Source organism: Castor canadensis, chromosome 3 (genome assembly GCF_047511655.1).
Source record: "Castor canadensis chromosome 3, mCasCan1.hap1v2, whole genome shotgun sequence".
Classification (NCBI taxonomy): domain Eukaryota; kingdom Metazoa; phylum Chordata; class Mammalia; order Rodentia; family Castoridae; genus Castor; species Castor canadensis.
Genome location: NC_133388.1, coordinates 77,743,649 through 77,755,390, shown reverse-complemented (window position 1 = coordinate 77,755,390; position 11,742 = coordinate 77,743,649). Strand labels below are relative to the sequence as shown.

General features: G+C 37.3%; 1 pseudogene; it reads right to left on the bottom strand.

Annotated features, from left to right (window-relative positions):
* Nucleotides 1-3,092: 3,092 nt before the first annotated feature.
* LOC141421408 (probable ATP-dependent RNA helicase DDX10 pseudogene) lies at nucleotides 3,093-9,364 on the bottom strand (annotated as a pseudogene).
* Between the last annotated feature and the right edge of the window lie 2,378 nt (nucleotides 9,365-11,742).

Sequence of the window (11,742 nt, the reverse complement as noted above, 5' to 3'; positions counted from 1 at the left end):
CATTATACCATATATGTCACAACCCTTGATGAAACTTTGTTCTTACTCAATTATTTTTTCCATGAGAATCATCTCTATAATTATTCAGAATTAAGATTTGAATTACACATATTAACTATTTGACATTTTAAGCATTTTACTTGTCCCTGTTGACATATTTATCTGGATTTGTTGGTCTCATGCCCATAGTCACCACCTCTGCTCAGATTAAAATCAGTTTATCGGAGGGATTCCAAGATGGCAGCTAGAGGTAGGAAGCAGAAAGCGAGCCTCCTATAGTGAAATCTTGGAGAGACGCTGGAGACACACTTTGCAGGCATAATCACTGAGAAAAGGCATAACTTTGACCCCTCCACATCTCCAGCCGGTGCAGAGAATCTCCACTTCACGTTAAACAGAGAAACGAGGAGGGCCCTTGGGGCCACCAGTGGCCGGCGCCCATACGGCTTGGGAAGACGCAGACCAGGTGAGCTTTGCGGTACCGCGGTACCCCCAGAGACAAGCCTGGGCCAGAGCAGCATAGCACTCTGGACAGACTGACCTCCACCCGGGAAAAAAAAAGAGAAACTGAGTAATAAGCAATAAGAACAGTTAAGACACGCTGGAAAGAGGGTGGGGTGCCCTGAGCACTGAAGATTGGGGGAAGGGAATCCTTCCCAGGACTGTAAATAAACAAGCCGGACGAGCCGGAGAGGCTCTGGCAGGAGCGGGGCACGCACCCAGCAACCAGGAGCGGGAAAGCTTGTGAGAGTGGCTGAGGGAGGAAAACTCCACAGGAGAGGAGGGAAGACCCACTTCCCATGTGAACTGTAAATAAACACACAGGCCTGACAACGTGGGGGCAGTGTCACCTTTCCCAGTGCTTGGAAAGGTGAAAGCCTGTAGCAGAGGCTCCCGCACAGGAGAACTCTGAGCAAACAAAGCCTGTGGGACCAGGTGAGTGCTAGCTCACCCCAGAGATCTGCATAAATAATGCCGCCAGCTACAGGCTGAGAGCAGCAGGCAGGCAAGCCACAGTTGCAGATATCACTCTCAGAACTGTCTCCAGATGCTTTTTTTTCTTTTTCTAACTACCTTTGATGAGAAAACAACCGAATTACACCTGCAAGCCGAAAAACTTACTGAAACTGTATTACATTTGAACTTGGGACACTTGGTGGGGCTTTTGTGTGTGTGTGTGTGTGTGTGTGTGTGTGTGTGTGTGTGTGTGTGTGAGTATGTAGTTTTGTTCTACTTTATGCATCCCCTTTGATGAGACAACTACAGAACAACAACTGAGGCACCAACTCCAGGACTGGAGATTGAGATGGACACCCAAATTATTAAGACTGAAACTGCATTGCATATAAACTTGGAAGGTTTTTGGTTTTTTTCAATACTCTCTCTGTCTCTCTAATGTCTGTTCAGCTTACTGTCGATTAGTACACTAATACTCCCTGTTTACACCTTTGAAACTCTCTTCTCTGATACCTTGTTCTGCTTTCTCTCTCTTGTCTGTATATTTGTTTTCCCCTTTTCTTTAACTTCTTGCTTTCCATCTCAGCTCACCCTTCCATTCTAAATATTACCATTGTTATTATTACAAGCTAGAAAATACTTAATTGTACACAGTACAGGGACAGTAACAACACCAATGACAATGACGGGAAGACAGAAAAAACAGGGAAACCAGTTTCCCCACAGCAAAAAATTAGTACAGGAACCAGAGGAGAATGAAGAGAACAGAAACTCAGATCCAGACTCCAACAAAATGAAGATAAACTATGCCAAAGGACCCAATGAAGCCCACAAGAATAATTTAAAAGAAGACATACTACAAGTACTCAATGAGAATTTTATAGAGATGATACTGGATAGGGTCAACCAAAATGTACAGGAGACACTCAAGAAATTCCAAGACAATAAAAATAGAGAATTTGAAAAAGCAAAAGAAGAAATAAAGGAAACCATAGAAGCACTGTATAAACACCAAAGTGAAAGAGAGAACACAATGAATAAATGGATAAATGAACTCAGGACAAAAATAGACAACATTAAAGAAGAAAACTGCCAGGATATGGAAAACCTCAGAAAAAAGAACAAAACAGAACTGCAAAACAAAACAGAAGGCCAATCCAGCAGTCTAAGAAAACTAGGAATGGAAGGAAAGTTCCTCAACATTATAAAAGCTACATATGACAAACCTACAGCCAGCATTATACTTAATGAAGAAAAACTGAAACCATTCCCTCTAAAATCAGGAACCAGACAAGGATGCCCACTATCTCCACTCCTATTCAACATAGTACTGGAATTCCTAGCCAGAGCAATTAGGCAAGAAGAAGGAATAAAAGGAATACAAATAGGTAAAGAAACTGTCAAAATATCCCTATTTGCAGATGACATGATCCTATACCTTAAAGACCCAAAAAACTCTACTCAGAAGCTTCTAGATATCATCCATAGCCATAGCAAGGTAGCAGGATATAAAATCAACATAGAAAAATCATTAGCATTTCTATGCACTAACAATGAGCAAACAGAAAAAGAATGTATGAAACAATTCCATTTATAATAGCCTCAAAAAAAATCTAATACCTAGGTGTAAACCTAACAAAAGATATGAAAGACCTCTACAAGGAAAACTATACACCTCTGAAGAAAGAGATTGAGGAAGACTATAGAAAGTGGAGAGATCTCCCATGCTCATGGATTGGTAGAATCAACATAGTAAAAATGTCTATACTTCCCCAAGTAATCTACATGTTTAATGCAATTCCCATCAAAATTCCAATGACATTCATTAAAGAGATTGAAAAATCTACTGTTAAATTTATATGGAAACACAAGAGGCCACGAATAGCCAAGGCAATACTCAGTCAAAAGAACAATGCAGGAGGTATCACAATACCTGACTTCAAACTATATTACAAAGCAATAACAATAAAAACAGCATGGTACTGGCACAAAAACAGACATGAAGACCAGTTGGACAGAATAGAGGATCCAGATATGAAGCCACACAACTATAAGCAACTTATCTTTGACAAAGGAGCTAAAAATATACAATGGAGAAATCACAGCCTCTTCAACAAAAACTGCTGGGACAACTGGTTAGCAGTCTGCAAAAAACTGAAACTAGATCCATGTATATCACCCTATACCAAGATTAACTCAAAATGGATCAAGGATCTTAATATCAGACCCCAAACTCTTAAGTTGATACAAGAAAGAGTAGGAAATACTCTGGAGTTAGTAGGTATAGGTAAGAACTTTCTCAATGAAACCCCAGCAGCACAGCAACTAAGAGATAGCATAGATAAATGGGACCTCATAAAACTAAAAAGCTTCTGTTCATCAAAAGAAATGGTCTCTAAACTGAAGAGAACACCCACAGAGTGGGAGAAAATATTTGCCAACTATACATCAGACAAAGGACTGATAACCAGAATATACAGGGAACTTAAAAAACTAAATTCTCCCAAAACTAATGAACCAATAAAGAAATGGGCACGTGGACTAAACAGAACTTTCTCAAAAGAAGAAATTCAAATGGCCAGAAAACACATGAAAAAATGCTCACCATCTCTAGCAATAAAGGGAATGCAAATTAAAACTACGCTAAGATTCCACCTCACCCCTGTTAGAATAGCCATCATCAGCAACACCACCAACAACAGGTGTTGGCAAGGATGCAGGGAAAAAGGAACCCTCTTACACTGTTGGTGGGAATGTAGACTAGTACAACCACTCTGGAAAAAAATTTGGAGGCTACTTAAAAAGCTGGACATCGATCTACCATTCGATCCAGCAATACCACTCTTGGGGATATACCCAAAAGACTGCGACACAGGTTACTCCAGAGGCACCTGCACACCCATGTTTATTGCGGCACTATTCACAATAGCCAAGTTATGGAAACAGCCAAGATGCCCCAGCACTGACGAATGGATTAAGAAAATATGGTATCTATACACAATGGAATTTTATGCAGCCATGAAGAAGAACGGAATGTTATCATTCGCTGGTAAATGGATGGAATTGGAGAACATCATTCTGAGTGAGGTTAGCCTGGCCCAAAAGACCAAAAATCATATGTTCTCCCTCATATGTGGACATTAGATCAAGGGCAAACACAACAAGGGGATTGGACTATGAGCACATGATAAAAGCGAGAGCACACAAGGGAGGGGTGAGGATAGGTAAGACACCTAAAAAACTAGCTAGCATTTGTTGCCCTTAATGCAGAGAAACTAAAGCAGATACCTCAAAGCAACTGAGGCCAATAGGAAAAGGGGAACAGGTACTAGAGAAAAGGTTAGATCAAAAAGAATTAACCTAGAAGGTAACACCCACGCACAGGAAATCAATGTGAGTCAATGCCCTGTATAGCTATCCTTATCTCAACCAGCAAAAACCCTTGTTCCTTTCTATTATTGCTTATACTCTCTCTACAACAAAATTAGAAATAAGGGCAAAATAGTTCCTGCTGGGTATTGCGGAGTGGGTGGTAAGGGAGGGGGTGGGAGAAAAAAAAATAAAATCAGTTTATTAAATCTATTGCAATAGTCACACAGACTAGTAGATAAGTATTCAGAATAAAGTCCCCATATCATAGAGTGAAGTAGAATCCTTACTCTTTAAAATGCTCTTTTTCTTGAATGTATGGGATTTCCACATTTATTTCATTTTCAGGAGACTCCATGTTGTTTCCCATAATGGCTCCACTAATTTATATTCTCCCCATCAGTATACAAGGCTTTTCTTCCCCACATTCTCACCAGCACTTGATATCATTAGTCTTTTTTATAACAACCACTCTTACTGATGATTAGTGATGCTGAGAATTTTTTCCATAGGCTGTTTTTATGTGATGTCTTTTGAAGTATATCTATTTAGTGTACTCTCTTATTTTAATTGGGTTGCTTGAACTTGTACTATAGAGCTTTGAGTTACATACTCTTGATATTAATTATGTTTCAGTCATAACTTTACAAATATTTTCTCCCATTCTGTTGGTCAATGGTACCAAGTTATAATTAAATAGTAATAAGAAGTTCTTGGGCCAGACGAGTGGCTCAAGTGGTAGAGCACCTGTCTAGCAAGTGTAAGGCCCTGTGTTCAAATCCCAGTACCATCAAAAAAAAAAAAGAAAGAAAAAAAAAGGAATAAAAAGTTCTCATGACTATTAGGGTGGCTTTAGATAACAGTTGTATACCACATCTTTCAGTAAGGTGTATGAAATAATTTTGTTTGGTTATGAAAAGTAAAAGTAAATAAGATTGTTTTAAAACTAATAGATGTATAGTGTATGCATTTTTTTATTAAATGACACTTTAAGCAGATCTGGGTTTCCAAATTGGGAAAATAAATTAGACCTAATGGATATACATTTATAAGTATCAAGCACAGGGTCTCTCAGTGTTTTCTTGAACACTGATGTCACTGGAGATGACTAAGAAAATGGTTAAATGTTCTAAATTTGAGCATTGCAGTAAGCAAAATTGAACAAGTACATTTACCGTACCAAATTTTGCAGTTCCTTTTAAAATATGTTAATGCACATTACTTTTTGAATTTTTAGTGTGAGTCACTGCATGAAGTATTTTTTCTGAGATATTTGAATGTAGAAATCTTCCAACTTATTTCTTACAAGACCCCTTTTCATGCTGCACAGAACATTATTGTTCTATGAATTTGAGTTTGGGATGCCATGTTTATGTCTACAACTTCTGTTTTAGAGAGATACAAAACATGCTATTTCTTTCCCAGTTTCTTTCTAAGGAAGAGGAAGAAATTTAGATAATATTCCTGGTCATTTTACTAACACTTCCCAGAAAAACCTTATGTGATAATGAAAACCTTCTATGAATCTTGCTATTAAATACAAGTCACTAGTCACACTCAGGTATTAAGGACTTAAAATACATAGATTTCATGTTTTCTTCAACTTTATTTATTTTCTTCTGCTTTAATTTAATTTATTCTACTTTAATTAATTTAAGCTGGTGATTTTCTCTTGGACACTACATTCTAATCAATTATTGTATTGTGGACAGTTACTATGAATTACCTTTTTTTATGTGGTATAGATTAATATTCCTCACTTTAACCTGAAAGCTGATTCATACACATTTTCCTTAGTAAAATTTTAAAGTTATATCACTCATTGATTTGATCAAAACTCTTTAATTTCCTGATACTGCCACTTTGTAGACAAACATATCCACTATCAACTATGAATTAGGGCTTCCTGATAGTCATTCTCAGATCACTTTGCCCAATTTTAAGACTTTACCTCATCTTGCTATTTCAAATTAAGGAAAATAGATACATTATTGATGTATCCATTTATATTCTAGTGTATAAAGATTTTGATACAATTTCTCCCATACTTTCACCTTTTTAAGTTGACAGACTACCATCAATGAACATGCTGTATTATATGGTTATACATATAATCCTCTAAAAGCACATTATTTTGTACTGACTTAATATACTGACAATATATTTGTTGTGTTTCTACTACTGTCATTAAAATGTGTAGGAGCTTGTTAATTGTTTTGGCTGTGCCAGTGCAGAATTGGTAAACTTGGATCTGGGAAGAGAAGAATGGGAAATAAAAGCAGACAGAGCAGTAACAAAATCCACAGTGATTCTCTTTTCTTCTGGTTATAAATTATTATACACCATTTGAATTTTGTGCTTTTCTAATGTTTTAACTTCCCTGGTGTAGATTTTGGCCTCCACTTTCTCGTTTGCACAAGACTGTGATATCTTGTAATTTATTTCATTTGCATGTATTTTCATTTATCAGAAATGTTTAATATTATCCAACCACTTTATACATTCAAATCTTAGGGACCTTTTGGTAGAAAAGATTATGATATACCTTTATTCTTACACATAATTCCAAGCAGAAAGTGTAGAAAATGTTAAATGGCTCTGCAAAGTCTGACGATTCTTTGATTTTTCTTCCAAAAATAATTCCAACATCCTGAATAATATATTTAAAAGATTTTTAGGAACAATTCTGGTAAAAAAAAAAACTTTTAAGAGTTTAAAGAGATTGCATTGACCTCTTTTCTTTATGATCATTCTTTCTCTCTAAAGACTATAATAAATGAATCCAACACAGTTTGCTCATATGCTGCTTTTTGTCAGTTCATATGAATATTTTGTCAGCTCACATGAATATCTGTGTCTGTTGTATTTGTTGTTTTTTTTGTGAGACTTTAGTTTGAACCCAGAACTTCACACTTGCAAAGTGACACTCTACTGTATGAGCCATGCCTCCAGTTCATTTTGGACTGGTTAACTCAGACATGGAGTCCTGCGAACTGTATGGACTGGCCTTGAACCACTATCTTCCCAATCTCACCCTCACAAATAGCTAGGATTACAGGTATGGGCCACTAGCACCCAGCCGTGTCTGATTTTCCTCTTTTTCTGATTACGTTTCTTGACACTTTGGAATTAGGCATCAATAAGTCATTCATTCTACTCAGAATATTTGGAAGTTCAGGTTGTGCTTGTACCTTGCAGTTGCCTGTAACTTTTGAATTATTAGTGTATTTTGATACTGGCTAAGATGATTGATATTGATTCTAATTGAACTATGTTATGTGTTGTCTCAGATGAAACAACAGAGTTGCAGTCCCTCTTCTGATAGCATGAGTCTATTCACTTTAGTGCAAAATGTCAAATTTCCACATTGGCTGTATCAACTCACACTCCACTCAGGTCATGAGAGTTCTACTTGCTTTATATTCTCCACAAACGTTTAGCTTGTTTTGTCAGGTGAGAAAAAAATTAGCCATTCTAATGAATTACCGTGTTATGGTTAAATTGTAACATATATTTTTATAAGCCTATCTGTCATTTAGATATCCTCTTTTAACAACTGCCTAAGTTTCATTATTTTCTTTAATTGGATTGTCTATTTTTTCTATTAATTTTACAGATAAAATATTTCTTGAGGTAAGCCTGTTGTTGGATATAAGTATTGCAAATACCTTCTGTTATATTACATCTTCCTCTCTTACTCTATAAATGATACCTTTTGATAATGGGTTAATGTCCTTAAAATGTTTGACTTTAAAGTTTATTTTCAGTGTCTTATTTACTCCAGATACTAAGATTTTCTCTTAAATTAACTTAATATTTTCTAACATATACATCTAAGTTAAGCTTTAAATTTATCTCAACTTTGATATGACTTAATTATCATTCAGTTTAAGATATTTGCAAATTTATTTTATAGACTATGAGTTGCCTAGAAGCAAATGTGATATGTAGATGACCTTTCTGTTTTAAATTCTAGGCTAATTCTTCTGAGTTCAGGCATATTCATTTTGATTCAGTGAACATGACTGATCTGTCCAATGTAATGTTTCTTTATTCTTTGGGTGGTTTTAAAACCCTCTCTGTCTTGAATTTTCCTCATTATTGTTTGTCACTATTTCTTCAAATACTGCTTTAAACAATTCTCTATTCTGGAGCATCAATTATCTGTGTGTTTGAGGTATATAAATAGCATGTTTCTTATGTCCCTTCAATTCTACATGTTAAATTTTCAAAGTAGCATGGGTGCTATATTATGCTTTTTCATGAACCTAGATAGATTCGGGGTTTTTCAAACTCAAGTATGCAGGTTTTTTACAGATTTGGTTTGTGTAGCTGAGAAAAGTAAAGTCTGACTTTTCTCAGGAGGATTTGCAATAATAGCACTCATTGTATTAGCCAAGCCAATATTACAGATTCTATCTGTTCCATCAAGAATGAGCATTTGGAGATTGGTGGCATGAAAACATATTGCTTTATCCATGTGTTGAAGAAGCCAACCTGCTGTGCAAACAAGCATATTTATATTGCTGAGCTTCCCAGCTTCATGTCTTAGATCATTTTTACCAATGTTGAGACCTGTTGTAAAGTCTGAATTCTTTCTTACTTTTTGGAGAACCTCAAAGTTCTGATAGACCAGCTCTCCCAGAGGTGATATTATAAGAGCCCCCAGTCCATCTGTGGAGGTCCACTGCAGATTGTTTAAGGCTTCCAACACTTGAACAAAGAAAGCCAAAGTGCTGACAGACCCAGCTTTGTGAGGCTTCCAAGTACACTATTATCTTGGAAAGCCAACCCAGTGGTCATTTATCCCGTGGTGTGGAGGTTTTTGTAAATCTTGCAATGGTTTTATAGGAAATGGAAAACCTGAAACTCTTGTAATTTCATTCACACTTATTGTCTCATAGTGCTGTATAAAGCGGCTGATAAGCTTGCCCTCAACCCGCCTTTCAGGCTTCTTCAGCTGCTTTCTCAACTGCCTGTTCCGTTTTTGACTATGAAAGTGTTTTTTTCCCCAGATACTGAAGCTCCACACCTGGTTAGGTCAGGCTCCTGGATGCAGAGAGTCAGCAGTTTTGCCCACAATGGTGGGGACCACAACTCAGATCACCTGCAGACTTGTGATATCTAAGGTCAGGTAGAGGTGCAGCCCTGAGGACACAGAACCAGTGTAAAAATCCCTTTAACTAGAAAGTAAATAGGTGAATAAAGCAACTAGATGGCTTAACATGTCACCAACATCTTTTTCTTTTCTTTTCCCTTTTCATGGTTAAAAGACTGCTGCCACATGCACTGTAGCCACGCACACTTATCTCATCTTGCTGCCACCTTTGACTGCCTCATAGTAAATAAAACTTTGACTATCTATAGCTACACAGAGGATATGTCTGTCTTTCCTTTGGTTTGATATCACCTTCCACTTGAGGAGGATAGTTCTTTGTTCCAGCAGGGAGTTTCCTAACAGCTGGCTAAGTGAACCAAATCTGAACTAATTTTTGTGGAGTTTGAATCGTTAAGAGTCATTAGCACTCTTACTTGTGTTTGTATGGCAGTTGTACATTAAATTTACCATATGGCATCACAGTACTAAAAGACTTTTCAGAGAATCTCATGGGTTCCAGACACATTCCTCTTTGCCTGTGTTGTGTAGTAGCAACCCCAATTTTCTCTTGATATTGATAATCCCTCACTCCATCAAGTACAGAAGGCAGCTGAGAGCTTTTACCCATTAGCATTCTCAGTTCCAAAGTGATGTACCATGCACAGCATCCTCTGTTGTCCATGTCTTATGCTACTCTAATCTACTTATTTTATATAATAAATTCTGTGAGCTGCTATGATTTTCATTGATCTCTTTTTCTGGGAAGTTAGAGAAAGATCAGAGAGAACTATAGCCCTTGGTGCACTGATATCAGGGTAGAATTGATATCCTTTGACTTCCTTCACTATCCATTTGGGTGTCTACCAATAGCCTTATCCCTTAAAAGTTTGAGCACCTAATTACCTTGCTATTTCAAGCCAAAGCTGTGGCACTCCTCTATCTACTTTCAGTGACCCGGGTGCCTAATGTAATCTTTCTAGTCCCTACATATAATAAACTCTATCTCCTTCTAATGTTCAGGTCAGTTTTTCTTTCCAAAGAATGGGAGGCCAAGTGAAGGTAGCACAGCTTAAAGTTTAGTGAAACTTTTCCTATTCTCTTCATGGAAACATTTATCTCTCAGAACCTAGAACACTAAAATCATATTGTCTCCCAAAGAGTCATAGAGTTTGACTGTAAGTGTGGCCAATCATTGCTTTCACCCTTGGTGAATAAATCCATGGATTTTTGTTGTTTTTTTTTTTTTACTTTTTGTCTTTTTTGGTGTACTAGGGTTTGAACTTAGAGCCTCACACTTGCTAGGCAAGCACTGTACCACTTGAGCTGTGCACCCAGCCTACCCATGTTGTGTTATACCTACAGAAGCCACAGAAGCACCAAACATCAATGGTTCAGGGTAAATAATAAGTAATCATGATATTAATATGATGATTAAACAAGATCCACTGTACTGTGCCCATGTGTTCAAAATTCTTAAATTGCTGGGGATTCACTTTTGCCTAGTGCATCCAAATCAATGGTGTCAGGTATCTTGGAGGAAAGTATAAAAATTCATTACTCTGTCATTTTCTTCTGTATTGCAGGGTCTTTCTTCACACACACTCAGCTTTCCCTTTGGTTAATATGTCCCAAGTGCAAACCTGACAAAGAGACTGCTTCAACCTCCTATCTATCCTTTTAAATATATTTCAATGAGTGTTTATTAATTGGAAGTTCATTAATTAGTACCTAGGGACACTCTGATCTGTTAGCCATATTCATAGCTCCTCTGGCTGCCACTTTGAACTTCATGCTCAGTTGTGCCATCTGGTCCATATTACTCAGGGTTCCTATCATCTCCAGTGCTACCATGGATCCCTATTTTGAAAGAGCATGTGTTTGTGTCCAATGCTACATAGTCACTAATGAGGTTTCCAATGATGGCAGTGCCCTCTTCTCCAGACAGTCTTTATTGTTTGGTTAGAATGGGAGGGGCCTTTCTAGCCAAACCTCTCCCTTGAAGAACTTAAGTCTATTGGGTTTTCTGACTTCAGGTGAGAGATTTAATCAATCATGACCATATTATGAAGTTTTCAATCTCTCTCTCTCTCTCTCTTTTTTCACCAATTCTGGCATCTCTGGTTATCTACTTACTACTTACCTGGAGGCCTTGCTAAGGTGATCACTCATATCACGAGAGAGAATTCCATATCCAAAAATGTTTCTTTATCTAATTTTATGTCCTATTCCTGTAAAGTATCACATGAGGATTCAGACGATATGCATCATGTAAGATCCCATCAGCACAGCCTGTCTATATCTTGATGCTCTTTCCAGCT